Raw genomic sequence first — 21,663 nt, forward strand, 5'->3', positions numbered from 1 at the left:
ACTACACAGAGACCTGGTAGTTAAAACACACATTATTATTATGTTTTTGTTCATTAGACTCTTTCTACTCACCTCCTCTTTTTTTAAGTCTGTTATTGTCGCAGCTTTTGGCTGCAGAAAGCGTTGAATTACAGCATGTCACCGTTTTTTAACTGCGCTGGTATAAAATGAGCGCAGGGACCCCATGAGGTGCAGAACGAGGCCGGCTAGCCGCGCTCTGCAGCTCTACGGCCGTCGTTTACCATCCACCCATATCATGATACAGTGCACACCTCAGGCACACGACACCAAATCCACCCTGCGGATATTTATGGGGGATGGATTATTTGTAATTGCGCAGGCATTAAATCATCGATTTAAATGTTGGGCCCCTCCCGCGGGCGTGATTTCATCTCAGAGCCTGAAAACATTTGCAAGAACTCCTGTTTTTGCTTTAGACTTTTATTTCCCTCTTACCGCAGCAACTTGGAAATCGTTCACTTCTGAACACATTAACGATAGATTTGCTTTGACTCGGTACGGATTCCTGCTCGCCGTTACCAACGGTGAAATATGCAGCTGGCTGGCGCTTATAACTGCTGCAAATCTTCTGGCTTTTTATGGGACTTCAGTGTTTTTCTCATTTGCAGTCTGGGAGGAAAACGGAACCATGAACGATGTCTTCATTATCAAAGCAGTCATAATTTAGATATAAATGGGTTTGGGCCAAAAGCACAGGCTCACAGTCACAATTTCAGATAAAAGTGTATCACATTGCCTAATTGCTGCTAAAGTGATTTAACTAATTTAATATTGGTTATTTTAAAAGGTTCATTTGCATTTCTAAGTATAGAATAAACACTTGGCATATTAGTCAGATTTTAAGTGTCTATTTAATCCCCAAAGGAAAATTAAATGGAATTCAGATTAAACTAGTTTCAGTGTAGATGCTGATGACTCCTGTAGCAGTCTGTGTTACAAGCAGCTCTAAAGAAGCTTCTGACTGACAGTAAGAATCTCCTTCTTTTTAGAAAAATCCTTCTTTGTAGAATCATCTTTTATTTTTGTACGGTAATTTGGCAACATAAAACACGAGACCAGAAATTATCGTTAATTATAATGAAGTCTTAAAGGCGTTTTTAGATCTGGTTTTTCTGCCGACCAGACTGTAACCTGCTGCAGCATCATAGCTAATCAGTTATTTTCATAACAAATCACATCCTATTAAGTTACCTGTGAATCTGAATGTTAATTAACTCAAATAAAATCCAACTTTAACGAGGAAAACGTCAAGATTGTTGAGATATGTGCTCGTAATATTAAAACAACCAATGTGATCGAATAAACAAGATGCTTTCTTTCTGGTTTGTCAGTAAATGTGATTTAATTTACTAAAAACCTGAAACTGGAGGAGTAAATTATTATATTTCTGGACACAGTGGATTTGTTAATCCCTTTCATTCTTTCTGAAAGCGAAAGCCGCTCTTGTTTTCTTCTCTGCCCCTAAAAGAAATCCTTGTTATGCTAAGCTAAATGGCAGCCGTAGCCTAATAACCAGAAAACCATCCTTGAATCATTGGTTCAGGCTGGTTCTGGGCGTGTAATACCTCGGGGAATATTTTCTTGGCACACTTTATGCCACTTATTACCAACAGAGCCTCATTTTCACAGCTGCAACAGTTTTTACCAAAACAGTCTTACAATAAAAAGCTTCTCAAGGCTCAAACTGCTTGCATCTCTGTCTTTCCTGGCAGACGGAAGAGATGAATTTGGGTAAATCTTTGTTGTGGCTTGTGAGCTGAAGTTTAATATTAACTTTACTGCTGCAGTGTTCTTTGGTTTTATGCACATCATCCTGGCTAACCAACTCAAATTAAAGCCACAGTGTTTTCCCGTCATACAGGAACAAGTCATAACAGATGAGATGTTACTGAGTCAGGGTTTATTCTGGTGGGCAGGTTGTTGATCTGAGCACGCTCAGTTTGACTGAGGACCCAGAAAACCAGAATATCCCACAGTGCCAACATTAATTTTGGAAGATTTTTACTGATTTAGGCTCATCCTTATGCAATGAACAATTCTCTAGATTTGACATTGGGACTAAATATTGTATATTTCGCACCACTCACTCATTTTCAATGGTTCTCAATCATAATTTGGAATAATTTTATTATTAAAAACATTAATAACGAGGCTGGAGTTGGCTAATAGCAGCCTGTCAGGATCTGTCAGTCGGTGTGGGAGGGGAAGCTGTGAAATTATTCCTACTAGTGACCTTTCTGTTAATTTTATTGTATTTTAATAAAGTAATAGTATGAAATTTAGTCTGGTGAACACAATATGTTTAGTTCTTTACACTGAAATTTTATTTTATTTTTGTCTAATATTTATTGTTAATCTTATTTCTCAGTTTTTACCAGTGACAAAAGAGAAACCTTACGACCATTAAAATCCATTTTTGTTTACATTTTATTAAGAAGGAAGTTGTGCTCATGTCTTCCTCAGAGGTTTTTGTGTTGTTTACTTCTGTGGTTATTGGTGCAGCGCCCCCACTGGCAGGGAGGGGAACAGGTTTTCCATTAGTTTGGTTTGTTTGACACAGTGCAGTGTGAAAGCGAACCACACCAGTAGGGATGTGCGTTATGGCATAAAATTCATATCACAGTGTATATATTGTGATCTGTGGCAATAACAATAAATATCACAATATAATTTATTTAAAACTTACAATGTAAACAAAAAAAATCATTTAAGTGGAATTTGTATGTGTTAAAACTTGTTTAACACTGATTTTTGTGGATATTATTTGTACATAAAGTGTTTTTTTATGTTGCTGCCTAAAGTGATCAATCACATCAAATCCTGCCTTTTCTTCCCTGTTGTGACTGGAACTTGTAGTCAGCTGCATCGATTGGTTTTAAGGCGACAAAACACTTGTATATGTATATATAAACACTTGTATTTCATAACTTACACACACTTTGCAGATTACATTTTTCTGCTGTTTAAGCCTTCTACGGTCTTAAGAGATGGACTCGTTTAGATCCCACAAGTTTTTTACTCTGTGCAGAGTCCGGCCGGGTCGCACTGAGCTCATGTAAGCTTTTATGAGTTTTTCTTTCTGGGGTTTTGGAAAGATAATCAGACCGTCACCTGGCACTGACCGTGACATCTGCTGAGCTCTACCTGAGCATTGCGTTAAGACAGCTGCAGGTTTAGAAACGGGGTCCTTAGGACTCAGCGAGCTTTAAACTGTGCGCATCCTGGCGGGGGGCTCACACCACGGCGCGTACATGTGCTTTTACCCCTCGCTTTCCCGCTGTCTGACCGTCACATCTGCCGCACTCCTGTGGAGCGCTGTGCTAAGACAGCGGGAGGTGAAACCCGAACCAGGTCCAGAAGAATTTACGTTTTGCACCTGCCCTTTTAACAAGCTTTTCCTTTGCACTCTCCACCATGCCGATTACGCCATCAACAAACATTACTACAGTAGCTGGTTGACTACAGCTCTCTATCGTAGGCTAAATTTGTATTGTTTCTATTGTACACCATTTATATTGCGCATTCCTACATACCAGATGAAAACAGTAAAAAAAATGTTGCAATTTTGGTTACAAAAACAATCTTAGTTTAAGACAAACATGACCTCTTCTTGTCGGTTTTGTACTAATTCCTCTAAAGCATGCCTCTCCAAAATGTTATGTAATCTTATTTTTAGTTATTGTCAATATGTGTTTGGTTGGTTGTTTTCTATCGCTCTGTAAAGAAATCCTAATCTGCCTCTGTTTTGCTTACCAAACTTCAGTCTGGCTTCCATGGGTTTATTTTATTTTTTTAAATGAATGTTAACTTCATGTAAGTTAAAGGTGTGCCGTCTCTTTATGGTTGTACGGGATATTTGAATTCTTTCAGCATATTGCCGTCTGCTCCTAAGGTGAACTTCCTCACACATCCAAGCCTGGAAATATTGGCGGATATTTTTATACCTTCCACTCATTGCTAATTTCACTCCTGTATTTACGTATTAAAGAAAAAATTTAAGATGTGTTTCAGCTTGGTTTGGATGCTGCCATTGTTAGATATTTAAGTTGAATTTTCTCATATTTTGCTGTCTTTTAGAAGCTCAGGTTTCCTAAAGATAAAAGTGAAACCTCCTAACTGCGCATTCAAGTGCTGTTTGAGATAAAAATGGCTCTTTTCTTTTCTTGCTACAAAGAGATTGTTTCAAGATTTAAATGTGTGCAGCGCCTGTGGTTTGCCACCATGAAGGATCTGCAGAGAGCTCCTCATAAATTTTGCATTCCTCACTGTTCCTGGCTGTAAATTTATTCATGTTTTATTAGATTAAATGAAATTCTCATTTGATAAACAGGGAGCCCTACGACGCACCGTATTTTATATCACTTCAACGCAACAGCTGAATCCCATCTTGGAGGCTATATTTTACGTGTGTGTATATGGGTGTGTGTGTGTGTGTGTGTGTGTGAACAGTAGAGCTGAGGCTGATATAATTAAAGTGTTGGACTGAGGGGCTGATTATGATTCTCTCGGTCATAATTTGCCAGGTTATTAAGAGGTGAGACTTACAGACAGGTTTATTGTGGTTCAAAATTAAAATGTTCAGTGTGAGTGGAGATTTTAATCTAATGACAGCAGCTCCAGGGGAGCGTTATCATTCCCCTGCTGTATTTTTATTAATGTTTTAAAATAAAGCTGTTGATCAATGGGTATTAGTAATAAATAAGTGGCTAAAAATCACCTTTGAAGTAAAATAAAATATTAGAAAACAAGCAGCACTAAAAGTCGGCCGAAATACGACAGCAGAAATTATTTTACTTTGCAAAAGTATGTGCAGCTTTTTCAAGTCACAGAACATCAAACCTTTATGTGTTTTCATGGGATTTTATGTGATAAACCAGTAAATAGTGGTGCACAATTATCAGGGAAATGTGTTGTGTTAAAAATTATTCACAAACAGTGAGAAGAACCAAAGAGTGGGATTATTGTATTCAGTAAATACTATAAAAGCTTCAGATTATTTGAAGTGTCTCTAAATGTTTTGAGATTATTTGTTCCCATTAATCTTGCCAAATAACCCCAAATCACTAAGGCTTTGAAAATTGACTTTACAGTCTTTCCATAATTGGCTTTGACTAGGCCGTTCTAACGAATGAATAAGATTTTATCTAAACCACTTCTGCAAAACACAAAATCTTATCAAGTATTTTTGGTCCAGTTTCTAATGCAACCATCTTTATACACTTGAAATAAGAAACTAACTTTAAAGTAACTTTTTAGCAAGAAGTAAAGGTTTGTTTTAAGTAAATAATTCCTTATTGTTGATGAATAAGTGCTAGCTCGTTAGCAGATGCATTAACTTGTAGTGTGGAAAAAATGTATTTTTATAAGTGAAATAATCTGCGAATAGAACTGGTACATTTTCATCAACATTAAGGAATTATTTACTTAAAACAAGCCTCTATTTCTTGCTAAAAACTTACTTTAAAGTTAGTTTCTTATTCCAAGTGTACTAAGATATCTGCTTTAGAAACTAGACCCAAAATAAAAATGATATTTTGTCTTTTTGCACTGCGATAAGCAGAGTCTCTTTCTGCAGAAAAACCAACAAACTGTAAACTGAACAATCGATATTTGTGCTTCATTCAAGGAACTTTTCTAGAATTGAAATCACATTTCTTTTTAGTGATTTGGCATTTTTCACTTTGTAATGTGTTACATTGGTTGCATTTCTGACAGGATTTCAGTTTCTAAACTGACTTTAAACTGAAAGGGAACACAATAAGTGTGACAAATGGTCTCAACAGGAAGTAACATCTTTCACTTAACACCGCGAGAAGTGATGATGATGATCATCCGCTGTTATTATGTGCAGCTCGGGACGCCATCCATCCTTGTTTACCGTCACATGGGAACTCTGGGAAAATGTCAGACATTTGAAAGTTCATTGCACTGAAGTGAGCTACGGATGAGGATTATCCTTTATGTCTTTCATCCTCACTCTGGATGCTGCAGATGCAATAAAGAGCCATCGGTTGGATTCTTACTTTTTATGCATTGCCTTTTTAACTTTAAAACCTGGAGTCCATCAAATCCTGACCTTTCCTAACAGCTAGCATCTGTCATAACTGAAATGTACATCTGCATAGTTTAATCCTGACTAGCTGCCAACGGCGTTGACTTATTCATCACCTCCGTCTGCGCTGCAGAAAGAATGCTGCAGAGCAACTTAAAGCCCATCTGTCTGACTCGCCCGTCTCTGCAGGACGTTTTTTTTTATTTCCCTTCTGCAGAAGAACACAAGATGATGTGTCAAACCCCTTCCCACACATTCCTGCTCTTTTTCATAATCTCTTCTTCTCTTCTGTCTTTCCCTCGCTGTCATTTGTTGTCTTTTTCCTCTCCTGTACTTTTGAACTTTTTCCCCCTTAATCCTGTTTCCGAATTTGGCCCCGTTTCCTCGGCCGGCTCGTCCTGGCTGCAGCAGGGGAGTCGAGGAGGCCAGACATTTGCTTTCCAGCCTTGTGTGTTCAGAAAAAGAAAAGCAAAAGGAGAACAAGAAGGATGTGAGAAAGATGCACGGATTACGACACAAAGCAAGTGCGATGTGGTGATATGATTTATTGAGCGGTTTCAGAGACGTCCCTGGTGCAGATTATCTCTGTCTGCTTCTTCATGCATTCCTCCTTCCAGTTGGTTTTCGGCCCCGTTCTTTGTCTGCTTTATTTTGACTGGAATGAGAATGAAAAGCACAAGTTCTGGTGTTGCACCAAACGACCAACATCCACAGATTCAGACGGCATTTCTTTACTTTTTTAAAATTCTGCTGTGAAGCAGAGTTGTAATAGTTCTGGGTTTTTCATTGTGACTTTTCGTTTGTCTAGTTCAATTAGCGCTAATTAGTTTCTAGAGTGTTTTTGCTTCTGTTTTTCACTCTGATTGGTGCATTTCTTCAAACGACAGCAGCAGCTTGGGGAGGAGATTGATCTTTTCATGGATTATCTGTCTCATAATGAACCAACTCAATATAGTGACAGTTTTAACAAATATGTCCAAAAAAACATTTGTTTATAAAAGTTACCTGCTGCAACTTTAAATTACGTTACTCAAATCAACCAAAATGTCACCAAAACATATTAGAAACTTCTGCAGTGCCACGATGTGGGTGGTTTGTTTTGCAGCCGGCTTGTTGCTGCAGTTTCCTTTTGTGAGAAAACTCAATTTTCTTTTGTTTAAATAAAAAGAAACTGTAACCAAGTGTGAGCGGTGCAGGTGATTTTTGGTGCAATAAATGAAGGCGGTGAGGAAAACGCAGGAGGTGGAGCAGCAGAGGTGTGAGAGGAGACACCAGGAGAGACTACTTACTTTGCATCAGGCTCATGGGAAATCTATCCGGGCAATATCCAAACCAAGGAGCGGCGCTCCTGCAACCTTCGCCCCACACAATTACAATACTATCTGACAAAGATATTGAGCGCATATCCCTTGTCGTTTCTGTGGCCGCTCGTTCCCGGCTAGCGCCTGGTTTTATATAAAACTGTGGAGAAAAGGCATTAACACTGACTTATTGGAAGGAAAGGGCATGCAGCCAGGAGGAGCTGGCAAACAGTGTGTGAATGTGTCGACCCTGCAGGGCCCAGAGGGCCCGGCGTGGAGCTCCACCGCTACAGTGCCCCTCCGTCCAAAGACGTTTATGATCTTGTCTGACCTTTACCTTTGACCCCGCTCTAAGAGCCTCACAGGTGACCTTCCTGTGGGAGCAGCTTCTGAAACTGCAGGGTGGATTACCTGAGAAAAGACAGAAAAAAACTAAAGTTTTTCATCTGAGATTCGATTTTAAACCACCTCCAAGTATTCTGGCAGTTTTTTCATTTATTTATTTATTTGATAATTCTCTGACATTTGGCTTTCTGTATGTGTGTTTTATGTAACACTACCGTTATCTAATCTAGATCCATTCCAAACCTTTAAATAGCTGAGCTCTGAATGACGAGATAAACTTCCATTCTCACTGGATCAGGGGAAAAAACTGACTCTGTTCCTACAAAAACAAAATGAACTGCTTCAATCTGCACTGTGCAGCTTTTATAAAAAAATATTTTTATAAACCATCACTGTGTTATATGAGAGAAATAATCTGAAGATGTATTTCAGATTAAAAATACATTTTCTGAAACTAAAAGGCTTATTTCAAAAGCCTTCTAGTGCCAATGAGAAGCAACCAATCAGATCCCAGAGGCGGGTCTTGGCGCCGTCAATCATGGAGGCGTCTCCGCTGCTCATTGCTTGCTTTCTGCTACACTACAACTTCTCCCCATCGTGAATGCTAAGGCTAGTTAGCATAGCCACTAACGACCGTTACAGTAACAGTTTTCCTGTACGCTGTTTCTCCACCATTAGCACGTTTAGTAGCACGTACATGAGGATAACTGGCAGCGCTAAGACCCTCCTCCTGGCTCTGATTGGTTGTTTTTGAATGGGAGCGGTGAATTTCCTTACATGGCAGAAATAGCTCAGGGAGGAAATGGAGGAAATTTCACAGATTCTGTCTCAGACATGGTGACAGTTTTAACAAAAATAAAAAACATACTTTCAATAACAGCTACATAATGTAGCTCTAAAATGCAGTCACAGCTGTTGTGTTCACTTCCCACTTTTAATCTCAACATTAATGCCAACAATTCAGTGTGAAAAAGTGTTTTCTTCTTTCCTTATTTTCTATTGTTTGTCAGTTTTTCAGAACTTCAAATCAATGTAAATATTAGTTAAAAACACAAATAAACACAAAATGTAGTTTTGAAACAAATCCAAACCTACATTTCCCTGAGTGGAACATGCAGCACAGTTCCAGACCTACATGTCCCTGCACATTGCCAGTCAGCTGGCTGAAGGAATGCTGCTGCATTTTTTTTTCTCATAAAAAAATAACAATATGTGTAACGGATTGTAAATTATTTAAAATTACTTTCTAGACTGTGCAGATTGTCTATAGATGATGTTTATGTTTAGTTTTGATTTGTAGTTTTCAATGTTTTATTTTGTACCTCATGGGATGCCGTAGCCAACAAGGCCAGGCCGCATAAAATACCAACGAATGGTTGGAAAATTTAAATGTTAGCATAAAGAAACAAAAACTAATGCTTTGTTTTCCCCCCCGGTTGAAGCAGTGAGGTACGTTTGTTTTGTTTTGTTTGTAAGCTCGTGTTTTGTTTTTTAATGTTTATATTGTTCTTAGTTTTCACGGTGATCATGGTGATCCGGATTAAAGACAAAATAAAAAACCTGAAAATAACCGTCGAGGATGCGCTGAGTGTTTATCAAGAGCTGCAGTGGGATTAAATATTTTTCTAATTTAACTTTTCTAATTTAAATCAGTAAAAATGGTGAAAACTTTACTAAAATCTTGCTCTGAAATATTTGGAGAAGCCTGTGCTTATCTACAATAAGCTGGTATTCTAAAATGATCTAGAATTACGTGCTGTGCTGTATAAACATAACATGCCATGAATTTTGTGTCTGAATCACAGTTTCATGTTCTGCCTTTATTCACCGTTACTTAAAGTTTGTTTTCTCCTGCAAATTAGATTTCTGCGAGTGCTTTGATAAAATCTTTCTGGGAAGTCTCTGGCGCCCGGCTGTTTTGTCCACCTTCAGGGTTTTACCTCACAGTGAAAAAGATGAAACGGGATCACGAGGCGATGGGGAGAATACCGGGAGTTTACGTGGAGTCAGCATTTTCTTCTGCAGAAAGTAAAAATAAAATGCTCCATACGGATGTTCAGTCATTGTGAAATATGATGCTGTTCACTGGTAAAGCTGCATCAGTGGCTCTCGAAGTCTGTATTTATGGGCAAAATATCCTTTATTTATTTTTTATTTTTTGGAAGTGGAAGCATAGATTTTTATTACCCTTTCCATAAACTCCCTTCAAAGCCAACTGCATGCTAAAAAGTAGTTGTTTTTTAGTATGCACTTTCTGAAAATGGAAAGAATTTCAATAAATTTTAAAAATGTTTAGACATCTGAAGGTTTTTACTGATTGTAAAGTCTCTTTTCATGCTGTGTTTGGCTGTAAAAGCAGCAGATTGTGTTTTTAAATAGTTTTTTTTTTTTTTAATCTTCCAAGGAAAGAAAAACCCATTCAAGGTATAAAATTTTAATTTCCAGTAATGAAAGAGGTCATTCTAGTTTAAGCCTATCAAATCCCAGAAAAGGCAGGTCGGAGCTGCTAGTGTTTCTCTGAACTCTAATTGCTTCAGCGATGGTTTTTTTCCACCGCTACAAAATGGATAGTCTAACCTTGACTGTGACTCATTTCTTTAATGACTGAATGTTGTGCGTAATTAGTTCTGTGAGGTCGTATTTCACTTTTAAATGTCACTTATTTCTGTCTTCAGAGCTTCCTGTTTTCAACTTTGACTTGTGGAGAAAATTATAATGGTCTAAAAGACAACTGAATAAATTACAAAGTCTACTTTTAAAAGTTAATATCAAGATTCAGCAGCAGATTTAGCTTTTTGTGTTTAAAGACTATTACTCTCATTTGTATTATTTTACATGCATAGAGAAATGTTAGTGGTTCTTTACATTAACATACTGACTACTAACTATCAAATATTTTTTCTACCAGTGGTGCCACCGTACGTAAACACACCTTTCTGAATAATTTAAAGGAATTCCCAAAATATAAATGAGGTTTCTGTGCCTCCACCGTTAGTTTCAGCCATTCTGTTGTCAGCAGCTTTATTAAGAATTTATTACACACACAAACTGTAAAATCTGATTACTAGTCTTGTTTTTTAGCTTATTTTTAACAAGGCTATGTTCTTTTTAAAATATTTTTTAATGGATCACATTTTACATCCTAAGCTGTCCACTCAGTTTCCTACTTGAACCTTCCTCCTTGTTGCTAATTACAGTTCCAGGACTTCTCTCTGTCACAACTGTTGTAATCAACTGTTGCCTGAAAAACAGACGACTTCACTTGGTCTCCCAGCAACCAGCACACACACACACACACACACACCCACACACACACACACACATATATATATATATATATTATATATATGTGCAATTTGGAGGTGTGTACGTAAAGTCACAGAAATTGGGCATGTTCACCACCTTCACGGCATTTACAGAACTACTACAATGATGTTATGTTGATGTTGTAACTCTAAGAAACTCTCAGTCAGTGCCGATGAAGTCTCTCTAACCTCAAGATGCACAAGGCTTGAAACTGGATAGGAAACTGACTGCATGACCTATTTTTAATAATAATCTGTCTACATGGAGGCACTAAAGCGTAGTTCTCATGTGTCACACTAAGATGAACTTTGTAACCGACAGGCCTCTCGGCAGGCAGTTGCTATGGAGTTGCTATGACAACGATAAAAGAAATCCACAAGCTCAGAACTAACTCTTCCCTCTTTCCTGTCTTAATTTATAAACAAAATAAGTACATTACAATTATTACTTGATTGCAATTTTAACCTCTGTGTAATATTAAAATATCAGTGATATTTACTCCCAAACTAGCACAACTAGCTTAGTTAGTGTAGCTTTTATCTGCTTGCTAAGATGGACATGTAGCCTACAAATGCTACTACATGTTCTTACTCTGCCAGTCACCAGAACCTTGTTACTCACACAGAGAGTCTGTACATTATTTACAAAGCTGTTTAAACATTGATCACGTGTCCAATGATTTCAGGCCATGAAGCTCCATGTTGTACGATTCCTGTTCACCAAGTACTGAACTACATCGTAGTTTAAACTGGAGGCAGCTCGTCTGACAGGTCGATCCCGACAGCAGCCATTTTGTTTTTGCATCTTTCTCTTGTACAGTGGTCAAGAGTGTCCACATATTTTCTTTTTGTTGGTCTCAAAGCCGTCGGTCCGCTGTGCACTTGCCTGCTAAGATGGCGCGCATCACTTCAGACTTGTGGGAACTATGCATAGAGGATGACATTTAACTTAAAGTGGGTGTTGTGATCTATAAATCAGAAAGAAAATGGCAGAACTAGCATAGCCTGCTCTGATGCAGGAGAACTCTGTGAGGTCCTCGACCTTCATCCCCGTAACGCAGCAGCATATCAAACACACAACATATCAAACACACAGCCATGACAGCACATGATGGTCCATTAAATCCACTCTGGAGGTGAAAATTAAAAGGGAAAAACAGCAAACTAGTTACCTACATCTTCATTAATCTTCAGCAGGTTGCAGATTTCACAGAGATCGAACATCTGTAGGAGCGGCAGAAACAACAATCAGTTCCCTGGAGACATTTCCAGAACAAACGGTTCCTCCTCGCAGTATCACGTTTGCTTATTCCACAAACTTCTAGCACAGCTGTAAACACAAGGCCAGTTGAAAACTGTGACATTATGCTCATAAAATGTCATTTAATCTCCAAAATGGTCAAATATTAAATGGAGTTATGTCTGAGACGGACTGTTGTGCTAATTTACTAGATAAATATAAATTTTCATTCGTTGCCTCCAATGTCGTAACCTTCAAACCTGAAACTAGGGCTGCACAGTTTCAGGACTAAACATTTTCATTACATATTTATTTTATATGTATTGCTAAAAATAGTTATGACCTGAATTACAACTCACCCAAAATGTTTCTTAATATTTTCTAACCCTACTATTTTTTCTCCATAAAAATAACATCAGGTATCAGAATTAAGGGCATCTATGCTCTATAAAACTAGATAAATGTGCATAGAGTGAAAGCATGAAAGTTAAAACAGAGCAAACTTTGCAACTCTTATATTGCACAAAGCTATTTTTCAATCATTTAGCCTATCTAGCACCTTTAATGGCAGCTTTTGTTTGCCGTAAATCAGCCCCAAAAAGCAGAAATTGAGAAAAAAACAAGATAAAAATGATATTTTTCTTTAAGATTTCAACCCTCGATGTAATATTGAACATTAAGTGTCCTGAACTTTAAAGGTCAGAAATGCTTTCAGTGGTTGTATCTGTTTGTTGCACGTTGGTCTTCTTGTTTGAAGAAAACTGCAGCTTTAAATATTTTAGGAGTTGCTACCAGGAAGAGAGGTTTTGTCTCCTCTCTGAGGTGACTGCAGGGTCACATCCACAACAAAGCTTCGCCGTTCAGCTCAAGGACGCTTCGTCATGGTGAATATTTGCAAACGTTACAGCCTGAACTCTGGAGTTTATGGCTGAAGGGAAGCATTTACAGAACTTCCTGGCCGCCCACATTTACAAGGAATTTAAAAGAAATCTGTTTAGATTCAGAGCTGATAAAAAATAACTTACTGTACATCGAATGCAAAAATCTAACAAATAATAAACAGAATTAAATTGGAAATGTTTTCCCATCGTTGAAACCGTCGTAGTTCCCAAGGAGTGACCGGCTTGTAAAACACAAACTAATCATCTATGAAGACGTTTCAGGGCTTAGTCACAACAACAACATCATGATACTCCCTTTATGAGCCTCTTGGTTGCTCCGCAAGCCTCGGGTCAAATCTTCTCCACAACGAATTTATAATTCAAAACCTTTGCATGCAGTAAATGGAATGTGCAAATGTAAAGCTAATATGTGATTTAGAGCCGCTGAGTTTCTACATTCAGAATCAATAATTTAACTAACGTATTTGCAGGAATAAAGTGGCTTCCTTTTACTACAGAGTTTCTTTGTTTTAGCTTTTAAGGGCAGTAATGTTTGATGCTATCATATGTTCTGTAATATACACGGCAGCATAACTTTGGTTTAATTCAAGTTATTTTACTTTGACAAGCTCATTCTGGTTCTCAAAGCCGAACATAAACTATGCAAAACAAAATAGGAGTCTGGTATTTTATGTAAAATATTGCAGGTGCATTAAATCTGTAAGAAGTGAGACCTGCACGTAAAATGCTAATTCCTTTTGTATAATGGAAGATGTGGTCATTTTTCTAGATTTCTCTATTTTAATAATTCATTGAAGCAAAATGAAATGCATCCTTTTCAAACAAACTTTTCCTGCTGAGTTTGCACCTTTTGACTGCAGGAAAACTCTACTTGTGGTGAGAAAAGTCAGATTTTATTTTAATTTACAAATGCTTCTCAAAGTGTCGATTTAAAATACTCCACACTTTTGGTCCATGTTGTAAAACCATCACAACAGTCACAACATTTCTGCCTCTTGCTCCTCATAACCTCAGTGGCAAAAAAAAAAACAACCTCCCATAATTTAGGAAACATTTTATTTGGTTTCATAATGATTTTAATTTTGTTAACTTTTGGACAGTTATCTTATCGTTTATCATGGTAAAGTTCTTATAAGAATTTATTGTTACAATAAATTCCAATTAGTGATGATTTTTATTTTAAAAATGTTCATATTGTCAGGATTATTTTTACTATTTTCTCCACTGGTTGATAAAAGTAACAATAAATATTAATGAACTTGAAAATATGAGTTAATCCAGTTACTGTGTGGAGTTCAGTGATTTAAGTGACGCTAATTTATGTGACTTTTATTACAAATGGGCATTTTTTAATGACATTATTGGGAGAATATAAGAGAAATAACAAATAGTTTAGTGGACTAAACATTTTAATTTATAATATGTTAAAATTATTGTTTCACTGCCAGATTATTAATTTTATACCCAGTAGTTTTTCATCAGTGTTAAGGAGTTATTGGCTTATTCTCCTATATCTTGTAAGATAGTTGTTGTTTTTTTTCCTGTGCACTAGAAACTAGATGAAAAATACTTTGTTAAAGGATTTAGTGTTTTTTCAGAAACTAAGTTCATCCTTCTGGATCAATACATTTAATTAGCAGCAGCTTGATGTAACATTTGTTGACTCCAAGAGCGATTTTTGATTTGTTCGGTCAGTACTGAGAAATCAAACTAACTAGACAAATCTGAAGTTAATCAGGATATATGATAAAACTAAAAGAGAAATTGGTTCTAAAATTATAAATGAGTGTGTATGTTAGTCCTCAAACAAACTCCACTAAGAGTTTATTACAGCCACATGTGGTTTTTCATCACAGCTGTAATTTTAATCACCATCCTCGTCTCTCCAGCCTCCTCCAACTCACACCTCCAAACCCCTCCAGGGCCGACCCCGCCTGTAGCCAACAAGCAAATTGAAGGGTTAGTCCGCGGACGTCTGGCTCCGCGCGACCCCTCAGAAACGAAGTGGGAGCCGGGCGCGCGCCGTGTGTTTAAACGAAGGTCCGCGTTAACCCCCATTAGCCTCTGCAGCGCTGGACTGGACGATTAGCGGAATACAAATGGCTCCCTCCGTCCTCTCCCACACCTTCCACCGCCAGAGTTGCTGACGATGAGAAACGGCGAAATATGATTTGGGGCCAAGCAGGTGTTTACTGCATGCTAAACAGTGTCCTGCTGCTCATTATGCAGGCGCTAATGGTGCGAATACATTAGCAAACTGTGTGAAATTGGCTGCCGCTGATGAAGTGTAGTCACTACCATGTGACCTTGGCTTCCAGAAGATCCAGTCATGGTTCGAAACAAGGGAGACGCCCGAGGGTTTGGAGGCTGATCAATTATTGATAACTCACTGCCTCTTCATCTTCCATTTGGCTGCAAGTGTGAAATCAAAAAGCATTTCAGATCAACAAGAGCGGAGCTACTGTGAGCCAAAAACTGCCCACAACCTCTGAAGCATTTTTCGATGGATTTCATAATTGGGTCATGCTTTGTTAAACCGAGAAACCATTCGAGATTCAATCGTATTTCCTGAAAATACTGTTCCATGGAAAAGAAATACATGGTGCAGATTTCTTTTGCTAAGGAAAATAAAAGAAATGTATGTCAGAAAGTATTTGTTCACTTTTTATTACATTATTTTTGAAAAATGAGTTCAGTTTTACCAGCCAGACCTGCTGATTCATTAAATAACTGAGACTAAGCAATCTCTACAGAAAATTAAGGAAAAAAAGAGAAATCCTCAACTTCTATCAGTTTAGCAGGGCTGTTCAATATGGATGAATGATATATAAATGTTTCACATTAGTCGATGTCGATAATTATTGATTAGTGTTTTGCTAAATATCTGAAATAGTGGAAAAGTTATCTTTCTTGTTTTATCCAACGTTTTCGCTCCATGTTGTTTCATTTTTAAACGGTTATGAGACCCAGTGGTGGAACCAGAAACTTCTGCTGTGGCAGTTACTCAGCAGGTTGTTGCTAGGTAACCATAGAATGAGTTGCTAGGTAACCACAGAGTGAGTGAGTCAGTTGATTCCACCAACAAATGGAGTATTGTCTGATTTTAGAGGTTGTAGGAGTTCTCTATATATTTAGTAAAAACTCTCCCACTATAGCGCATGTGTCAAACTCGAGGCCCACGGGCCAAATCTGACCCGCCAGAAGATTTAATGTGGCCCTCCGGCCTGTAGAAATAGAATCCTTAAGATAATAGTTGTGTTTTTTGAATATTATTTTATCAATGAGCAGTTTCATTTGTATTGTGCCACATTAGATAAAGAAGAAAACATGTTTAATATTTAAGCGTTCTCACAGAATGCAGAATCAGCTGTTCATTAATATTAATATCTGGTTTCATCAACACATTCTGCCACAAGCTGCCCTCTAAAGACATTCTTGATCATGATATGGACCGAAATGAAAAGGAGTTTCAACCGAACCCAGATCTCGGTTTTTAGGCAGAACAGAGTTCGCTTTTTCAAACCGCATCAGAGTTTGATTGTACCGTCACAGTTTAAAAGAACCGGACTTTCTTTGAATACAAACTAGAGCTCAATTAAAGCGGACTAAACGGGGTTGGTGTGAATTCACTTCTAAAGAATTTAATCCTTTGACAATTCAACATAAGAATGAAAATGGGTAGAAATGAGAGACATGGACGGTGAAACAAAACTTATGACTGACAGCGTTTCAGATACATTTACAAACTACTCAAACTAGCTCTATAAAAACAATATAACAATGACTAAAGTTATGTTGCATTGGCAAAGATTTACTTTTACTCAATTCAATCTTTTTTTTTTCTTGAGTTTCGTTCTGTGTTGAACTTGAACTTCATCAGATGATTCTCAGGTTTGTTTCATCAAATATTCAGACAGTATAAAAAAACAAATCATCGTTTTATTCCTTTATTGTCGTTGGACCAAAACAATAATTAGCTCTCAGCCTTCAACCTTAACCCGGATCAGAAGAGGAGCTGGAATGAAAACCGCAGAGATGGCAGCCATTAATTTTCTGTTCACACAGAGCCGCCCACTCATCCCTTTTCCTCACCTTCTTGTCCGTTTTCCAGGTGTTGTTCTCTCCGGTTTCTACTGTCACGGTTCACTCCACTTCCCACTTTGAGTCCTTGCTCTGTTTTATTTTGCACCTCATACCAATTTGGCCACTCTAACTCGCTCTCGCTGCGCGCGTGTATTTGGGTTTTTGTATGCGTGTTAGTTTGTTTTTAAAGAAAATATGCTCGGGTCTGTTTCCAACACTTTGCAGTTTTGCAGACCAGTGAACTGTCGGTGTAATTTCTGAAGATGGCAGAGATGCTGGAGATGACGGTGCTGTGAGAGCTGCAGCAGTGTGTTCCAGCGGCGCTTCAATTAAAGCGAACTGGCTCCGGGGAGACGAGAGGCGACCGTCTGCCATGATGGTTCGGCCAAACGGGCCTGCCTGACAGAACAGTCTGAACGAAAACACTGAAGCGTACGTCACACAAACCCATGAACCGCTTTGAGAGCCGGACTCCAGGAATACTGGCTCTACTGACGAGCTTCCTGAGAATTATATTTATCAGAAAATTGCTGCACCTAAACAGCATCTGAAATGGGAGAACTCTGTTTACTTTCTCTTAATGTTTTTCCCTCTTCGGTGTTAAATTGGTGGAGACGCTTTTAGAGGAGTTAATCAAGGCAGCATCTCTCTTCTTTCCAGCTTTTTGATGCTGAATTTGTTTGTGGTTTTTACTTTGCAGTAGAAAAAAAAAGTAAATCTTCACCAAAAAGACAGGATCCAAGTAAAAATAATCATGAGTTTGTTGTGATTTATCTTTAAAAATCTCAACCTTTTTGTCTGACCTTTGACTTCTGGAAAGATTTGGGAATATTGTAAATGTTTCCAGCCTTGTGAATATTATTTCTCATTGCAGACACTTTGGAAACGGTCTTGTAACCGTTCACAGATTGTTAGAATCGCAGATTCTCTGAAATCACTGCAGATGTCGTTTCACTTTTGTTTGTCTTCAGATGTTGAGTTTCACTCCAAACTCGCTGTTCACAGGTTTAAAGTCTCTCGTGGATCAAACTGAGCAGCAGCCAGTTTCTGCTAATCCAGTGCATCAGATTTACTTTAGAGCATAAATCTGCATTATTACAACGCTAAACGATGTAGATAGAGGACAGAGACAATGAAAACTTTTAGAGGTACTTTGTTTTTTAAAAAGCCCATCTAGGGACAAGTGCTGTGAATTAGGTTTTTTGCTATTGCACTGTGATGTAAACATGGGACGGCTGTTTTGTTTCAGTTTGTTTATGTCGCTGTATGTCTGTCCCTACCAAATCAACTAATTGAATTAAATTAAAAGATAGATTAAATGAATTTATAAAAGATTTAAAAAACAGATGATCTAAAGGATGGATGATTGGATTGATGGATGGATGTGTGGATTGAGCAGCAGCCAGTTTCTGCTAATCCAGTGCATCAGATTTACTTTAGAGCATAAAGCTGCATTATTACAACGCTAAACGATGTAGATAGAGGACAGAGACAATGAAAACTTTTAGAGGTACTTTGTTTTTTAAAAAGCCCATCTAGGGACAAGTGCTGTGAATATTTTTGCTATTGCACTGAAACATGGACATTGTTTTGTTTCAGTTTGTTTATGTCGCTGTATGTCTGTCCCTACCAAATCAACTAATTGAATTAAATTAAAAGATAGATGAAATGAATTTATAAAAGATTTAAAAAACAGATGATCTAAAGGATGGATGATTAGATTGATGGATGGATGTCCAGATTGATAGTTAAGCCGATGGATGGATAGTTAGATGGAGGTATAGTTGGATGGATGGATGGATGGATAGATGATGAACTGATGGTCTAAAGGATGGATGATCAGATTGAAGGATAGATGAAAGGATGGACGGATAGTTGGATTGAGGTATGGTTGGATGGTTGGATGGATGGATGGATGGATAGATGATGGACTGATGAACAAAAGGATGGATGGATGTACAGATTGATGGATAAACCAATGGATGGATGATTGAAAGGACTGATGGATGGATGGATGAATCGTTGGATGGATGGATGGATTCATTCTCCAAAGTTCTTCCTCCGTTAGCGAATCGCCTCCTCTGAATCAATAATATTATAATTATTGATCCTCTATCAGCCGATCAGCTGGATCTTCAGCGGTTCGTCTCTGTTTGCTTAACGACGGTAACAGATTCCTGAAAACCATTTCTCTTTCATTAACATTCCCAGCATGAAGCTGGATGCCTGGCGGTGTTTTCTGTTGTAAAGCCCATCGTCATCCGGCCTGCCTTACTTTCCCTCCTCCCTCCGCTCAGCTCTACCTGTCATCTCTGCGTATTTCCCCTCCTCGCCTCCGTCAGCATCCCATGAAAGGCGCCATTTACGCAACTTGTTGCTCTTTAATCTTCACGCGTCTCCGGCTCTCCTCCAATTGCAGCAGCGCCCTGATGATGTAAACACCTCAGTCTACCAAATTGCGAAGAGTGGCGGCTTCTGTAATTGCAAGTTGAAGCGAAGTGCAGGTGCTTCAAGACTTTCTGCTCTAACAACACCTATTTGTGTGAATAATCATGTTTATGGCTGACTTCTCTGCACAGTTGTGACAAGTGGGCTGTAACTGATCTTGAAACACTTGCAGATACCTGTGACTGGGTCACATTTTCTGTAATTAGCTGTGAGGTTTAAAGGCACTGAAGAGAAAGAAAGTAAAAGGGGAAGAAGAAACGTGGAGGATAATGGACAGTGAGTTAAAAAGATGAGGAGCTGGAAGCCAAAACAAAAGTCTCCTCCTGACAAATCTTTTATCTTTCTGAAAAACTCTTGCTTCACTTGTGCAGAAAAACAGAAATCCTCAGAAAAAACAGGAACTTTCACTCTGAACACGGTTTTAATGTTCAGTTGGTAAACTGGAATATCTCAAACAAACCAGAATTTTTATTTAGCAGGAAAGAAAGCTCATCTGAAATCTGCTGACCTTTGAACTGTAGCTCACTATAAAACAAAGATTTCTTGTCATTAAAGAGTGAAACCTGCTGGAGTTCCTCCCTGGACCCTGCAAAACCAGACTTTCAGGACTGAACCATTTGTTGTTTTGTAGTTGGACTACTTAATAATGCTTCTCTTAACAGGTATATGGGTGATACAAAATACGTCCATTACAATGTTTGTGCACAAAATCATTCTTAGATAATGAAATTTCAGGCTACTCTACTCTGCCAACTTTCAGCTGTTTTAGGGCCTCTGTCACTTTAAATCCAAATAATCTGTTTTTGGCCTCAATTACACTCGCACAAAAAAATGGCTGCAAAAACATGTGCAATTATACAACCGTCGATCTATGAAAAGCATTAGTAGAGCCTTCTGCCCATCCAACAAGAATGCAGCAAATAGTTTCTGGATGATTTATGAGCAACAAATCATTTGTCTTTTCCAGCAGCGGTAAAACCAGCTGACCAAACATGCTGGAGTGTTTAAAATAAACACCTTTTTATTTTTGCTTTTAGGTATTAAAAGAAAGAAAAACAAAACAATTACCAAAAGAATAATGGATTAATTTTCTACTATGGGACGTTGATGTTTGTGGAAAATGATGCAAATTGTAAAAAAGATCTTAGATTATAATCTAGTGATGAGAAAAATATAAGAAATATTAGCGATACTTGTTATTTTGTTGTGAAAATTCAATGCAGGATTTATTCGGTGCAAAAGAATCCATAGAAAACTTCTAAAATCCTCATATCTGATATTTATATTTTAAAAATTTTTGTTTGGCACTTTTTTAGCCAAATATCAATTGTCTCAGACCCCTGGTCTGATGAAATGCTGTCACGCTTTTGGTTTTTCAGTCAGACCTATTCAGTACTGTGGATTAGCCTAGGTGCTTTTAAAATCCTACAGAGGGTGCTGGTTTGTTAGGTCTCCATCTGACTTTTTCATTTTGATTCACCAAATAATCTTGAATCAATGGACTTGAATTCATCTTCAGACTTCAGAATCACTACTTTCAGACAGACAAATAGCTTTATTTGTCCAAGTAGGGAAATGGTTTTGCAGCACTTGCATGAAAATATAACAACATAAACAACCACTTGTTGTTTATGTTGTTATTAACAGCTTGGGCAGGTTTGGTGTTAGAAACATAACATCCTCAATCTTTAGCAACGTTCAGCTTTGAGTAACAAACAATTTTCAATCCAATTTTAATTACGCAGCCTAATAGAACTACAAGAAGTTTGACAGGAGAAGAAATGTTGACACTGTATGCTGTTCAGCAAAACTTGAAGATTGTTAAGCAATACCTAAATAAAAGCTCAGGTGACCATGTTTTGCGTAAGCTCTTAGCATTTATCGTATTGATGTTTTGTAAAGAATCTAAAACGGTTTTAATAAAAATGCGGCTTTATTTACTGCCTTATTAAGCAGACATCAGTGC

The 21,663-nt window shown here is 37.9% G+C and overlaps 1 protein-coding gene across 2 annotated transcripts in view; it reads left to right on the plus strand.

The window, feature by feature from the left end:
• The window catches only part of samd12 (sterile alpha motif domain containing 12), a 114,392-nt gene that overhangs the window by 63,533 nt on the left and 29,196 nt on the right, over positions 1-21,663 (plus strand). The window lies entirely within an intron of this gene.

The sequence above is a fragment of the Gambusia affinis genome, linkage group LG14 (genome assembly GCF_019740435.1).
Source record: "Gambusia affinis linkage group LG14, SWU_Gaff_1.0, whole genome shotgun sequence".
Classification (NCBI taxonomy): Eukaryota; Metazoa; Chordata; class Actinopteri; order Cyprinodontiformes; family Poeciliidae; genus Gambusia; species Gambusia affinis.